The sequence below is a fragment of the Hemibagrus wyckioides genome, linkage group LG08 (genome assembly GCF_019097595.1).
Source record: "Hemibagrus wyckioides isolate EC202008001 linkage group LG08, SWU_Hwy_1.0, whole genome shotgun sequence".
Classification (NCBI taxonomy): Eukaryota; Metazoa; Chordata; class Actinopteri; order Siluriformes; family Bagridae; genus Hemibagrus; species Hemibagrus wyckioides.
This window is the reverse complement of record NC_080717.1, coordinates 15,393,979-15,406,792: the sequence shown is the minus strand read 5'-3', so window position 1 is coordinate 15,406,792 and position 12,814 is coordinate 15,393,979. Positions and strand designations below refer to the sequence as shown.

Genomic DNA, 12,814 nt, shown 5'->3' with positions numbered 1-12,814 from the left:
TTTTTTTTCAGGCAGAAGGAAACCAGAGAACTCCAAAGGAAACCAAAACAGACATGATGAATAACCCAAATATCACCCAAAGCTCAGGACTGCAGACATCAATCTGGAACTGTGACACAGCAATGATATCCACCTTAATGATTTTTCTGGTATAAATGTATATTTCATTTGTACTAAAGCATAAAGAACAGTGTTTAAAAGTTTCTTCATTTAAATCCTTAAACCCATCTAGAAGTATTTTGATACTTTTTTTACTCATTTCTGACATTAATACACCTGAAAATCTGTAGTTTTCATTTCAGTTACATCATGCAACAGTGTTTTACCCAAAAGTGATTGTTTATTTGCTTAAAGCATGTTCTGGACAACTCAGTTAAAATCTGTGCACTTCTTGTATCAGGAGATTGAGACTTTTACAAACTGTTGCACTCAGTAGGTTATCCAGGACATGCCACGTAATGTAGGAAAGGCTGTTTGTTTAGAAACTATTTAGTGTAATCAGAAACTTTAAAAAAAAAAAAAAATGTCAGCCAGCAGCAAACAGTAAGACAAACAAACTGATGAGAGGGTGAGAAAGTGCATTCAGAACATTCAGAACATTGCTCCTCTGTCTGATAGACACACACACATACACACACACACACACACACCCACACACACACACAGAGCTCATGAGGATAGGAAGCCCCGGCTAAAGCAGGTTAATATCAGGTACACTTGACAACAATGGTTGCCCTATGAAAGGACCCAGCTGTAATAAGTTCTTTGTTGGTTCCTTCCAGCTCCACCACATCCCATCATTACTCATCCTGCTAACCAATTTGCTGGTTGGCATGGCAACAACTGCAGGCCGAAGCCAAGAAGCAGGACTGGAATCTCAATAGCTGAAGGAGAGCAAGAAAGAGAAGGAGAGAAGTTTCAAAATGTCCTCTGTGACCCTTCGCTGTCCCACAATCCACAAACAGAAATCAGAGTGTAAGTGTGATTGCCATATGTCAATTATAATACAATTCTAAATAATAATAATAATAATTAAAAAAATCTTTTTCTATGCATCTTAAGTACTAGTTAAATTGTATATTTTATAACTAAGAATACAGAGATGGGTCGTTTGTGTCCCTGAAAGGTGTGTATAGGCATGCAGGAGTATATAAGGCTCTAATTTCCGATAATTGAAGCCTAACTATATCACTTTACAACATTTAGTTTTTGTAAAGATCTAGTTAGCCATATCATTGAAACATGTCCAGCCACTAATGCATGTGTGTGCGTGTCAAGGTGGGGTGTGTGGAGGCATGCAGGATGCAGCTCAGTGTGTGTAAGCAGCCGGTTGGATTGGGCCTGAGTGTGCAGGTCAGTGTGAGGCGGTCAGCAGCTGCCTCCTGGCCGCAGTCCCACGCTTCCCAGGCTGGGGGAGGATTGACAGCTCGCTAATAAAATCAGAGCGGGCCCATTGTTCCGGGGCCAGAGCCACCGCTGCTGTTTACTCTCTCCCATATGCATTATTCAACGGCCCAGGAGCTCCCAGGGAAAAGGGGGGGTCATTCAGGGAGCCTCTTGCCCTTGTTTTGTTTTGCTAATTTTCAATTAAAATAAACCACGGGTGCTGGAGCAGCAGAGAAAGAGAGCACTATGGAGAGATAGCTTTCCCCCTACTATTTACTGTGTGACGTCTAAGGGGATTAGGGCTGATCACATAAATGACAATAAAACGCTACTTACGGAGTATTATGCCAGTGACATAGCTGTTATTTCACATACGGGGTTAGAGAGGGGACAATCAGACATGATGCTGCTTCAGTATACTTAAGCTTTTACACTCCATGTGATGGTTAAATACCTGTCACACACTAATGAGGCTGTGACATTAATCCAAGCAACAGTTTGCATTCTTAGGGTTATTAATGCAGACACACATCATAATTTTAGGTATTAAAGGTGTTCGTTATAGAGTTCACAGTACCAGCTATCTACTCTGCTTAAGCTGCTCATCTCATTATTATTTCAGGAAATCATTAGGAGGTGTGATCAATTAAAACAAAAAAAAGATTAAGCATATATACATACGTTTAGGTTCAGATAATTCTGGATCAATCTTCCAGCAAGCATTCAACAGGCAGAGACTTAATGACCCTACAGGCTATTAAATATCAGTAATCCGGGCAAGGCAGAGTTGATCAATAAGTATACCGGTAGTTTCGTATTGTTCATTTTTTTCACACAGGAGGGGGCTCCACTGACCATGCGGGGTTGTGCACAGATGCAGTGACAGTGGGGTGTGAGGGAAGTTAAAGATTCACCACACATCTGTTCCTCTGCCACCGGAGCGGACACTCAGGCTCCTACCCCTGCTGCTGCCTGTCCACAGGCCTGTCTCTCTCCATGTCTGTCTGTCTGTCTTCCTGTTGTCTGTCCCATACAGTAACTGCCGTGTGCTGTCCACCTGTCTCTCTCTCTGCGTCCCACAACACAGCTGACTCACTGCTTCCTGCTAGTTTGCTTAACTGATTAAGCTTCTCTCTGATTCGAGCAGCAGCATATGAAGTAACTTGCATCTACCGCATGTATGAACAGGTATAACATAATTGTTTTCTTTGGAAATCAGCTGTAACCTTGGTTATGGAAATAATGTAGGAATAAAACAAAAAAACAAATCAAAACTGCAGAGCTGAAATAATCTGCCAAAGTTGAATGCATGTACAATATAATTCCAGAAGGCTTTAAAAATACTTGCATTGATTTATAAATACAAATGTTTTTTTTATTACAAATCATATTATCCACAGTCTAACGGGTCAAATTCAAGTATTTCAACCTGTAAATTAATTGATATGTATTTCAGTTCAGTTTATTTCATAGTAATATAAAGATCATGTTAGATCATCACATCGGAACTTGGGCCTCAAAATAAGACTCAAAGAACATCTGATACTTTGTACAGAGAAGATAACAAATTATACATTTGTTTACATTTAAATAGTGACCTAAAAAATTATAGAATGTTTGAAACTGAATATTCGAATGATATATTTTAATATTCAGAATTAAAGTATTCAATTTCATTATTATAATCATTCATAATTTCATTATGTATGATTTGTAATTTAAAAAATGGATATATATTTTATCTGTGTTTTAAAAGTGTGTTGCGTATATTTTATTACAATTCTATGCAGTCCCAGACTGTATGCCTTCTGTTTTACCCAGTAATACTTTTCTTACTTATGATCTGTACAAAGATGTTAATTTCCTATAGTATAAGGATATATGCAGAGTATACACATATACTGTACAATAATTATCTAGAAGTTGCACCTTGAAAAAAGTTACACAAAATCTACTACTGTGAATATAACCTTAAAGTTACTGTATAATGTACATGTTATTACACAGATGTAAGCTCTCTTGTCTGGATTTTGTTGTGTAACCTGCATTTACATTAGGTTATTAGATTAATGATTGGCAGGACAAAATTACTATGAATCAGCACTGTCAGATATCTGCTAGGACACTACTATATGTGAGACGAATATTGGAAAAAACCTCATGAGAGTACTCTTTGGAACTGTTTTGGTTTCTTTTTCCACTGATTTGCTCAACCATTGAGATAAAGGCAGCAGAGATTCTGAGGGAATTAAGATAAAATCAGTCCATAATCTTTTACACTTGTCTAAATCATCCTGAATCAAAGAGATTTTACTGGATATCTTTGTGAAAAAAAAAACATAACAAAAGATTATCTCTATTAGGACTGCAACTTCTTCTATTTACTCATCCTTCTTATCTTCGCATATAAGAAGATGTTATGAGAGAGGGAGAGAGAGAGAGAGAGAGAGAGAGAGGACACTGAAAGAAACTGTGGAGTGATCTGTGAAGTAAGCGAGAGTGGAGTTAGAGAAGAGAAAGGCCCTTTGGCCAGGCTGAATGGAGCTCAGGGTGCAGGTGAGCACTTGAGGAAGGCCTCGCACCTGCCCCCATTGTTCCTGACTAATGGCTTTATGGCGAGGAGGATCCGTCTGCCTCGTAAAGCCAGCAGGCCACTAGCACTAAAGTCTCACTGCTGTCGAGGCATTGTGCGAGGGTACGAGAGCGTGTGTGCGTACAGGCAGCGGCTTGCTTAATGAAGCATCCAAGAACACGATCACTGTACGTAGCCTCATATAGCTATACAACAACAAAGTGACATGAAAATGAAAAGTAAATAAAATAGATCAGAGCACAAACCTGTCCCACACAAAATTCATGGAATGGTTGTGGTTTTGTTGCACTTCATATAATAAAAGCTACAACTTCTAACAGTGCTTTTAACCCTGAAACTAACCATTTATCTGTGCTTGCATGTGTACACTGAGACGCACCTTATACTAATCCTAGCGATGTACAATTCAGCAACAGATAGAAATAATAATAGACTCATTCACACAGTTTACACTTTTGAGTAAACACATACACAGAGACAAAGAGAGAGAGAGAGAGAGAGAGAGAGAGAGAGAGAGAGAGAGAGGGAGAAGAACATGCTTCTTACTACTGTCAGTGTCTGGTTTCATACTGTTAATGACTGTGTACTGTTTACAGTACTGCTTCCTCATTTCTCAGTGTCACATTACTACAGTTTCACTAAAGACACATGCACACAGCTTTAAAATATTAGGAAAGCAGTGGTTAAAAACTGAAGAAAAAAAAACACTTAATCATGATCCTAATAGATTGAGCTGATCATCAACTTCCCTAAAGCAGATCAGCGACTTCCCTCTGCAGGACTGTTAGCATCAGGCACAAAGCCCTTTAGCTCATCAGGTCAATGACGGTAAACACCCACATTAATGTTTAATTTATTCCGTTTTTCTCATACATACAGTATTACTGATAAGAACCAAATTATATGACAAAAAAACGAAATCTATGAGTAGCTTTTCTTGCCAAAGCCATTTTAGAAACCAATTACAGCACAAGTAATAGATCATTATTTCCCCGAATCAGCCCAGCTTATGGGGGTGGGGGTCAAAGATGGCCACCAAATGGAAAGGAGAGATTTTTTTTTTCTTAAATAGAGAGGGGCACAATAAAGACATAATCATCTCGCCCTCAACTTTTTTCCTCTCCAACTTTCCGTTTTTAATTTGCTGCCTGTGAAGTGCTACCTAATTTACTTTTTTGCCACGTCCCTCCAAGGTGCCATTGTTGTGGCCGCCGAGCCGCCGTGCTTCCTCTCTTAGCTCAGCTCGGCGTGAAATTGGTTTAATGAAGCCGAAAGGTATGAAGCACTGTAGATTCCAGCGACACTGCTTCATTCCCCCCACCCCACGCCAACTCCCCCTTAAGCTCACTCATATTACATCCTCATTTTATAAATCAGCAAATAAAAGATTGCTATCTCTCACATTACATCAGTGGATATTACGGCCCAGGGAATGAAAATGGCCCTTGACGCTGTTTTTCCATGTGTGTGTGTGTGTGTGGAGACTCAAGCTCATGGCTAATATGAGGGAACTTATGGGTGTGTTTGCTGGGTCAGTGAGTAAGACACAGTAAACTTATCAGTTGGCCTACAATACACACTGACCCTGAGAAATGGGCTCTCGGGTTACTCTTCCTCCTGGGTGGGGCTCTTATGGGATATCAAGGGATGTCCTGAGAGATTATTGTGTGCTAGTGAAGTGAGTGAGAGAGAGAAAACCTGTAAGTGAGAAGGAGACTGAGAAGTGTGTGTGGAGGTCTGCTACATTATAAGATGCCTCCACTGGTATATCGTTTACGGCTCTTCATCCTGTTTTTGGACAATTGCATGAAAACACATACTGTAATGGAATATTCAGATCCCCGCTGGTGGCTGCGAGTCTGAACCCTGATTCAGACTTTCCAAGCAACCAAGGGTGGGGGGCGGGGTCTGTTTAAAAGTAGGCTAGCTAACTGTTGGGATAGAAATCTCACTGCTTTTGCTCTGTGTGTGTGTATGTGTGTGTGTGTGTTGGGGATTACAATGAAAGCCTGTGTGAGATGAGCGGATGTTAGACAAGTGACGGAGGACAAGCAACTGCCTCTGTGGGTGCACTGGAGTGACATGAGCATTACAGTCAATTACTGTCAAAAATCTGTTGCTTTCAAAGCAATATACGTTTCAGTTTTATGCAACTTTTGCTCGACGCACAAAATGCTTTTGGCATTAGGCTTTTGCCGCACTAGCAGCATTTGTCCTGCAAAAAAAAAAAAAAAAACACCAAGTAACATCTAAATTGCGAGTGATCATCCTATCATCGGCTGTGAGCTTGCTGTGTAACAGTTGGTCATCTTTTAAAAGCTGAAAATGGCTGAGCTGAGACTCATTTGTTGTGCATACAAATGGGGGCAGTTAGTTGCAGGACATCACACACACACACGCACATGCACAGTTACAGACAAAAGTGGCACTTATTGCACTGTTAAACTAGCATGTTTAGCCTCCGACTGATCTGCACCGGAGACCGGTCTGTGCGATTAGGAGCGTAGCACTGTGGGAGTGCTATCTCTTACACGTAATTACTCAATTATCAGGAAACACTGGCACAGGTCTGACAAAGCAAGCGAAAGCTGAGAGACAGCATGTGAAAAGAGGGGAGAAATCACCTACAATTTCATACCAGGGCCGTTTTCCCAAACAAAGGCTAGGTACATCTGACAAGCGAAAATCTGTCTCTGTTATGTTCATGTCCAAAATGTGCTTTTAACTGCTGCCTTATAAAATAAAAAGACTCAAGCAATTGCTGGTCTTGTTAAAAGTATTCTAGACTACACCATATAATATAACAATCACGCATTACTGCCTCTATATTAATTTTTATGAAATAAAACTCTTCTACAGAAGCCGAGCCTCTTCGTGTGAATGAATGCAGTTGAACTGCTCCGAGTCTTTCCAGCTGCAGTATCAGCTCACTCCACTGGTAGGAGCAACTGAACAGTGTAGAGAATTAAAAGTTAAGTTATTTACTGCCTTTAAAATAAGTCACAACACTACAATGTGCACTTAAGACACAATAATATGCAGAATTTTCAAGTTCAATAACACAACAAAGGGAAATCTGTTTAGAAATCCCAGATGAGAACTGAGAAGGATCACAGTGTCTGTCAGGCTGGAGTGTGTTTGTGGTCCAAGGTTGTGAGGCAGGTCAAACACAAAGGTCATGCTGAGGAGGCAGATCTGGTGGCCTGTGTTAAGAACCAACAGGAAAAGCAAACTTTGACAAACTTTAACACCCAAGACAAAAAGGGTAATATCAAATAAACAGTGGCGAGACTACACAAGTGTGACTCCTCTCGCCTTCTCCTTTGTCCTATTTGAAAAGCTTCAAGTTGGATAGTAGTCGCGAGCATGGGGACGGGGACGGGAGCGGAGCATTATGATGCATCGCTGAAACTGCGTTGCACTCATCTGATATAAAATTTTATGGTATATTCTCACCACAAAGTTAAAAAGTACCATCAACCTCCAGACTTATAAATACAGCATTCATTTTACTAATAAGTAAATTCTGCTGCTAATATATTTATGTATATATATATTAAGTTAATAATAATAATAATAATAATAATAATAATAATAATAATAATAATAATAATAATAATAATAATAATATACTTTTGTCCAATACTGGCACCTTATAATTTGTCACTGTTTTAATTTCATTTAATTTCATTTTGTTTAATTTAATTTAATTTAACATAATTTAACTTCATTTTATTTTATTTTATTTTATTTATTTATTGAAATGAAATAATAGAAGAATATTTTGAAGTACTTTTTGGCATGATTGTTAGCATACAATATTGCCAAAGCATCAAGATAGAAAGGAAAGGAGAATTAAACAAATGAAATGAAACGAAATGAAATGAAAATAAAACAGTGACAAATTATAAGGTGCCAGTATTGGACAAATGTATATTATTATTATTATTATTATTATTATTATTTCCATCATCATCCTGCTTAACACCCAGTAATATCTAGTTTTGAAATTCGACTGGTAAACTGAAGCACTGATACAAAAAGCTATACTTCGTTCTCTCTCTCTCTCTCTCTCTCTCTCTCTCTCTCTCGCTCACTGTCTCTTGCTTTCTGTGCTTAATCCCAAATTGAATGCTGCTTAACACACTATTGTACTGACATACTTATCCCCTGCTCCTGAACCTGGCATACACACACACACACACACACCTGGCACTGAACACACACCTGGCCTGCCGCAGCCTCCCACCAAGAAACCCTGTAGTGTTTCACGTTCAGATCCCTGAGCCTGAACTAACGCATATACACACACACACACCACAGGCAGTGCAAATCCCCCTGAGACAGCCTGCCGTGAGCTAATGAGGAATTAGAGAGGACTAGGACAGCTTTACTGGTCTTACCTCATGGGAGTGACTCACAGGAAGACCCAAAGGCCAATAACACGCAAACAAGCATGCACACATTCATACACACTCACACACATTTTTATATGAAAACCAAAGGTCACCATCAAGTTACTTAGATCTAAGCTTTAATTTAGACACTTTTAAAACTTTTGCGCCCACTCACTTAATTTCTTTCTCACACTCTCTCTCTCTCTCTGTCTGTCTTTATATCTTTCTCTCTTTCTCCCTCACTTTTTCACTCTATCTCTGAGAGAACACCCTCAACAGGTATGTAACACACACTTACCACGCCAGCTTTCTGCACGCACTACTCATTACATTCTATGTCATTAAGTATGGGGGCGGAAAAAAAAAGATTGAAATGATGGAAAACGGGTGTCTAGAATGAAGATTTATAGCTGATGTAACTGGCATAATCTATTCCTTAGTGTCCTAGCCAGGATGCTGGAGAAAGAGAGAGAGAGAGAGAGAGAGAGAGAGAGAGATAGGCGTATACATAAAGTGTTTGCATGTGTGCGTCTGTGAGAAAGTCTGAAGTGTTGTGGAGATATATACTCTAGACCACTAGTCACATAACAAAACAATGAATATGTTTGTGAGTAACAGTTTTCACAGAACTGCATATGTGTACTCTCAAATCAGAGGAAAATATTACTCTAATATTTTAATAATATGAGTTTGTATAACTGGGGGCATAACTTTTTTACTTTTGTGCATAACTTTTGTGCCATCCATGCAAAGACAGGATGAGTATATAAACTGTGTGTGTGCGTGTGTTGTGTGTGTGTGTGTGTGTGTGTTGTGTGTGTGTGTGTGTGTGATCTTAAGCCATGACTGGAGGCTGAGGTGGAGGAGTCCGCATGGTAGCAGGTCTGGCACGTCTGTCAGGCCTCAACCTGTAGAGACGTGGAAACAACCTACACCCAGGAAGAGAGAGAGAGAGAGAGAGAGAGAGAGAGACAGAGACAGAGGGGGTCTGATACAGTGAGGGAGAATAAGAGGAGAATAATAGTTATATTCCTAGATAGCAATAAATAAGGGGTTCATAGCAAAGCTTGAAAAGGTTAGATATTATAGTGCAGTGCCACTAAAGACAGACCCCACATCAAAGCTCCTCTCTTTTGTTTGCACTGAAACGCCCATGCGGCATCTCTAACTGGTCTTCTTTCGAGCTGAAAAAGATACATCGGCTTCAAACCACACCAAGCATACAATCCGCATTCTATTTTTCTCTATTGAAATTCATAGCAAACAAAAAGAATAATCCACCTACGTTCCTAGGCCTTTCTTTCACTATAGACAGTCCGGTGAATTTCTCCTCCTATTTCCTGCGGTGAGGCAGGGCTAAGAGAGACTGCGGATTAGAAGAGAAAACAGGCAAGAGAAAGAACGGGAGAGCAGGTGAAAAGCGAGAAAATGTTGTTGTGGCAGCGGCAGGTTTGCTCAGCTGGATGGCATTCAGGCCCCACCCAGACACCAGAGTCTTGCAGAACCTCTTCATGTTTGTTTCCTTTTCTGTCTCGCTCTTTCTCTCTGACTCTCTCTCTAACACACACACACACATACACACAAACAAACTGAGGTTATATCACTCAGGAGTGGGACTTGAAAGTCAGGTTTGTCCACTGTGGGTTAGGTTTACCAAAAGCACACCAAAAGCACAGTGGAGAAGAGTGACACTCATTGCCTTTGGGGAGGAGAAGTAACAGGGAAACATGCAGAAAAGGAAGAAGAGTAACCAAACAGCACAGGCCTGAAGCTCGCCTTCAGGGGGTGAGGGCGGGAAAACAAATGGAAGTTTTGGTAAATAGGTGAAGGAATAAGAAGGAGAATTAGCGTGATAAGGAGCGGGAGAGGAAGTAAAGGAGCAAAGGAAAGGAGGGAAGGAGGATGAAGAAAAGGTGGGGAGAGGCAGGAGGCTGCAGGTTGTACTTTAGGGGCCAAAAGTTCAGCAGGGAGGAAGCGCAGGTAAACAAGCAACCTGAGACAGCAAATGCCTGCTCTTCACATGGCCCAACCATTGTCTCTGCAGCCTCAAGCTGGCCTCAGGTTTCTGCCCCCTCTAACATACACACAGTCAAGCACGCACAACCCCAGCTTCATTATCCCCACAGTAGAGACACATACTCCTGCACAGATGCATTTAGACGTTATTAAGTACACTCAACTGTGTTGTACATGAACACATCAAAACATACAAAAGATATGCCATCAAACAAAGACAGCAATTATCATACAAACATATGCAAATCCTTTATTCTTTTTTCTTTTCATGGTTTGTGACTCTGTAATGTTCACTTACGCACCTCAGGCATTAAATCATGTCTCAACATAATTACAACAATCAGTTTTGACAAGAGTAGTATGAGTCCAGACGGAGAGCTGAATTAGGGCAAACAGACTTCTGGATCACAGAAGGAACACATCTGGTTAGTTGTATGAACTTCTGTGTGCTGAAATACTTGAACTTGTGGAATCATTGTTATTCGAGGCTTCATTTATTACACTTCCTTATAGTTTCTAAAAGGTACAAATATTATTTTAACATTTCATATACAGATTAATATACTCTCTCCCTATTTCCTCTATCTTCTTCTCTCTCTCTCTCTCTCTCTCTAACACACACACACACACACGCACACACACACATATATACACACATGTCTAGAGAGACACAAACCAGTGCAAAGCTCTCAAACCAGCCCCACATGAACAACGGTGATGTCATAGAGGGCCACAGACAATGCCTGTCTCCGAGCATAACAGTAACTCATCCATGAACTGAGCAAGTAGAGAAAAGGAAGCAATAGATGGGAAAATCCTTGAACAACTTGTATAAACTATGCTTCTCTCTCTCTCTCTCTCTCTCTTAATTATTTATTTGCATATCCTGTGTGCTTTCATTGTCTTGAAATAGAAATAATTGCATCAGGCCTGATTATAACTCAAGTCTGGAGGAGTAGACAGAGCAACATGCCAAAAATGACTGAAACAATATCATTTAAAGTCAAACACATGTGCTATCACAATATTTACAGGAGCTGAACATACTCAATGCATTTTCATATTTTCAACTCCCTCAAATACAAAATGAATGCATCTTTTAGTCTGATTTAATTTTATTGGGTACCAGCTACTATGATTAGAAACAGAATTAACCAAACAGAAATTGGTTTTGTTTGACGTGATTCACTCTAAGATTAGGGATAATAAGGAAGCAGGTGATGAAATACTGTAGGGTTACTGTAAAAGGAGAAAAAGACCTCAGATCTGATTCCATAAAATAATATAATTTTGGCTCGACCTAACCAATTCAATGAATTTCATAGTAACTGTCATTTTATAGAATATTATTAATATGACGGTATATTGGAGACATTAGACAGTAATACTGACATCCAACCAATACACATGTAATTGTACCGGTATAATTGTATTTAATTGAGTTTAATTGTACAGATGTTATGGTGATCTCATTTATTATAACTTATATATTTCCTCATTCCCCCTAAATTAATTCCTGGCCACACCACTGTATCATGGGAAAAAATATATCTAACATTAATCATGTGTAACCACGCAATTAGCCACAATTAAGAAGCAGAGTAAAGTTACTTTAAGGGGTGGACCTGATGCTGGGGTTTGGCTGGTTTCTGGTTGCTAACTTCACATCATCGACACATGGGGCATATTTCCTCAGCCTACATCAGAAATGTCAAGACTAGAGTAAGCTGGATATGACAGCAATGAGTAAAACTCAGCGTACCCAGCATGCAAGGCCACACAGATACTGCCTTCTGCAAGCGAATGCTCACAGCACCACAATCTGTGTGCCATAGAGAAAACAATGCCGGGTAATGGCTCCATAAACAGGAGTCCAGTTAGGCCAATCAGCAGAGGAATCATCTGGAGAGCAGGGGGCTTCAGACACACTGATTGCGAGGTGATTTACCTCACGGGATAATGACTCAGCAGGCCACGGTCTGACACATGAGAGCACAGAGCTTCTGAGGGGCAAAAAAAAAAAAGAAACATCCAGGTCTATTAACAGCTTACACATTGGTACAGATCATTCACCTGGTCCTAGTTGCCTCTTTCTAAGTTTTCAATATCTCCTCTCAAGCAGTGCAAGAGTAGCCCCAGGTGAACATAGTACAATTATTTATATTCCCTATTATGTTGCCCATGACAAAAAGGTGAAGGGAAAGTGACCTAGCAGGCTGCTTCCTATGGCATGAAGAACAAACAGTGGGCAGGCACACTTGCTGCCTGCTGCAGCCATTAGAATAGATAGGAAAGGTATGTTTTTTTTTTCAAATGGTAAACATGTGAGGGCCAGTATGTATGTGCATGCATGTAGGTGGGCGGGGGTCTACATCGATGCTTGAATGAAGAAGCTCTTTGATGTCTTGAGTTCAACTTGGGT

The 12,814-nt window shown here is 40.1% G+C and overlaps 2 long non-coding RNA genes across 4 annotated transcripts in view; one reads left to right on the top strand and one right to left on the bottom strand.

Annotated features, from left to right (window-relative positions):
* LOC131358090 (uncharacterized) overlaps positions 1-2,361 on the top strand; it is a 54,845-nt gene extending 52,484 nt beyond the window's left edge. For both annotated transcript variants that reach the window (XR_009205344.1, XR_009205345.1), the window contains 3 exons: positions 12-149; positions 783-975; positions 2,225-2,361. This is a non-coding gene — a long non-coding RNA (uncharacterized LOC131358090). The remainder of the gene's footprint in view (positions 1-11; positions 150-782; positions 976-2,224) is intronic.
* Positions 1-12,814, bottom strand: part of LOC131358089 (uncharacterized) — a 49,714-nt gene that overhangs the window by 6,190 nt on the left and 30,710 nt on the right. The gene's annotated exons all lie outside the window — the stretch shown is intronic.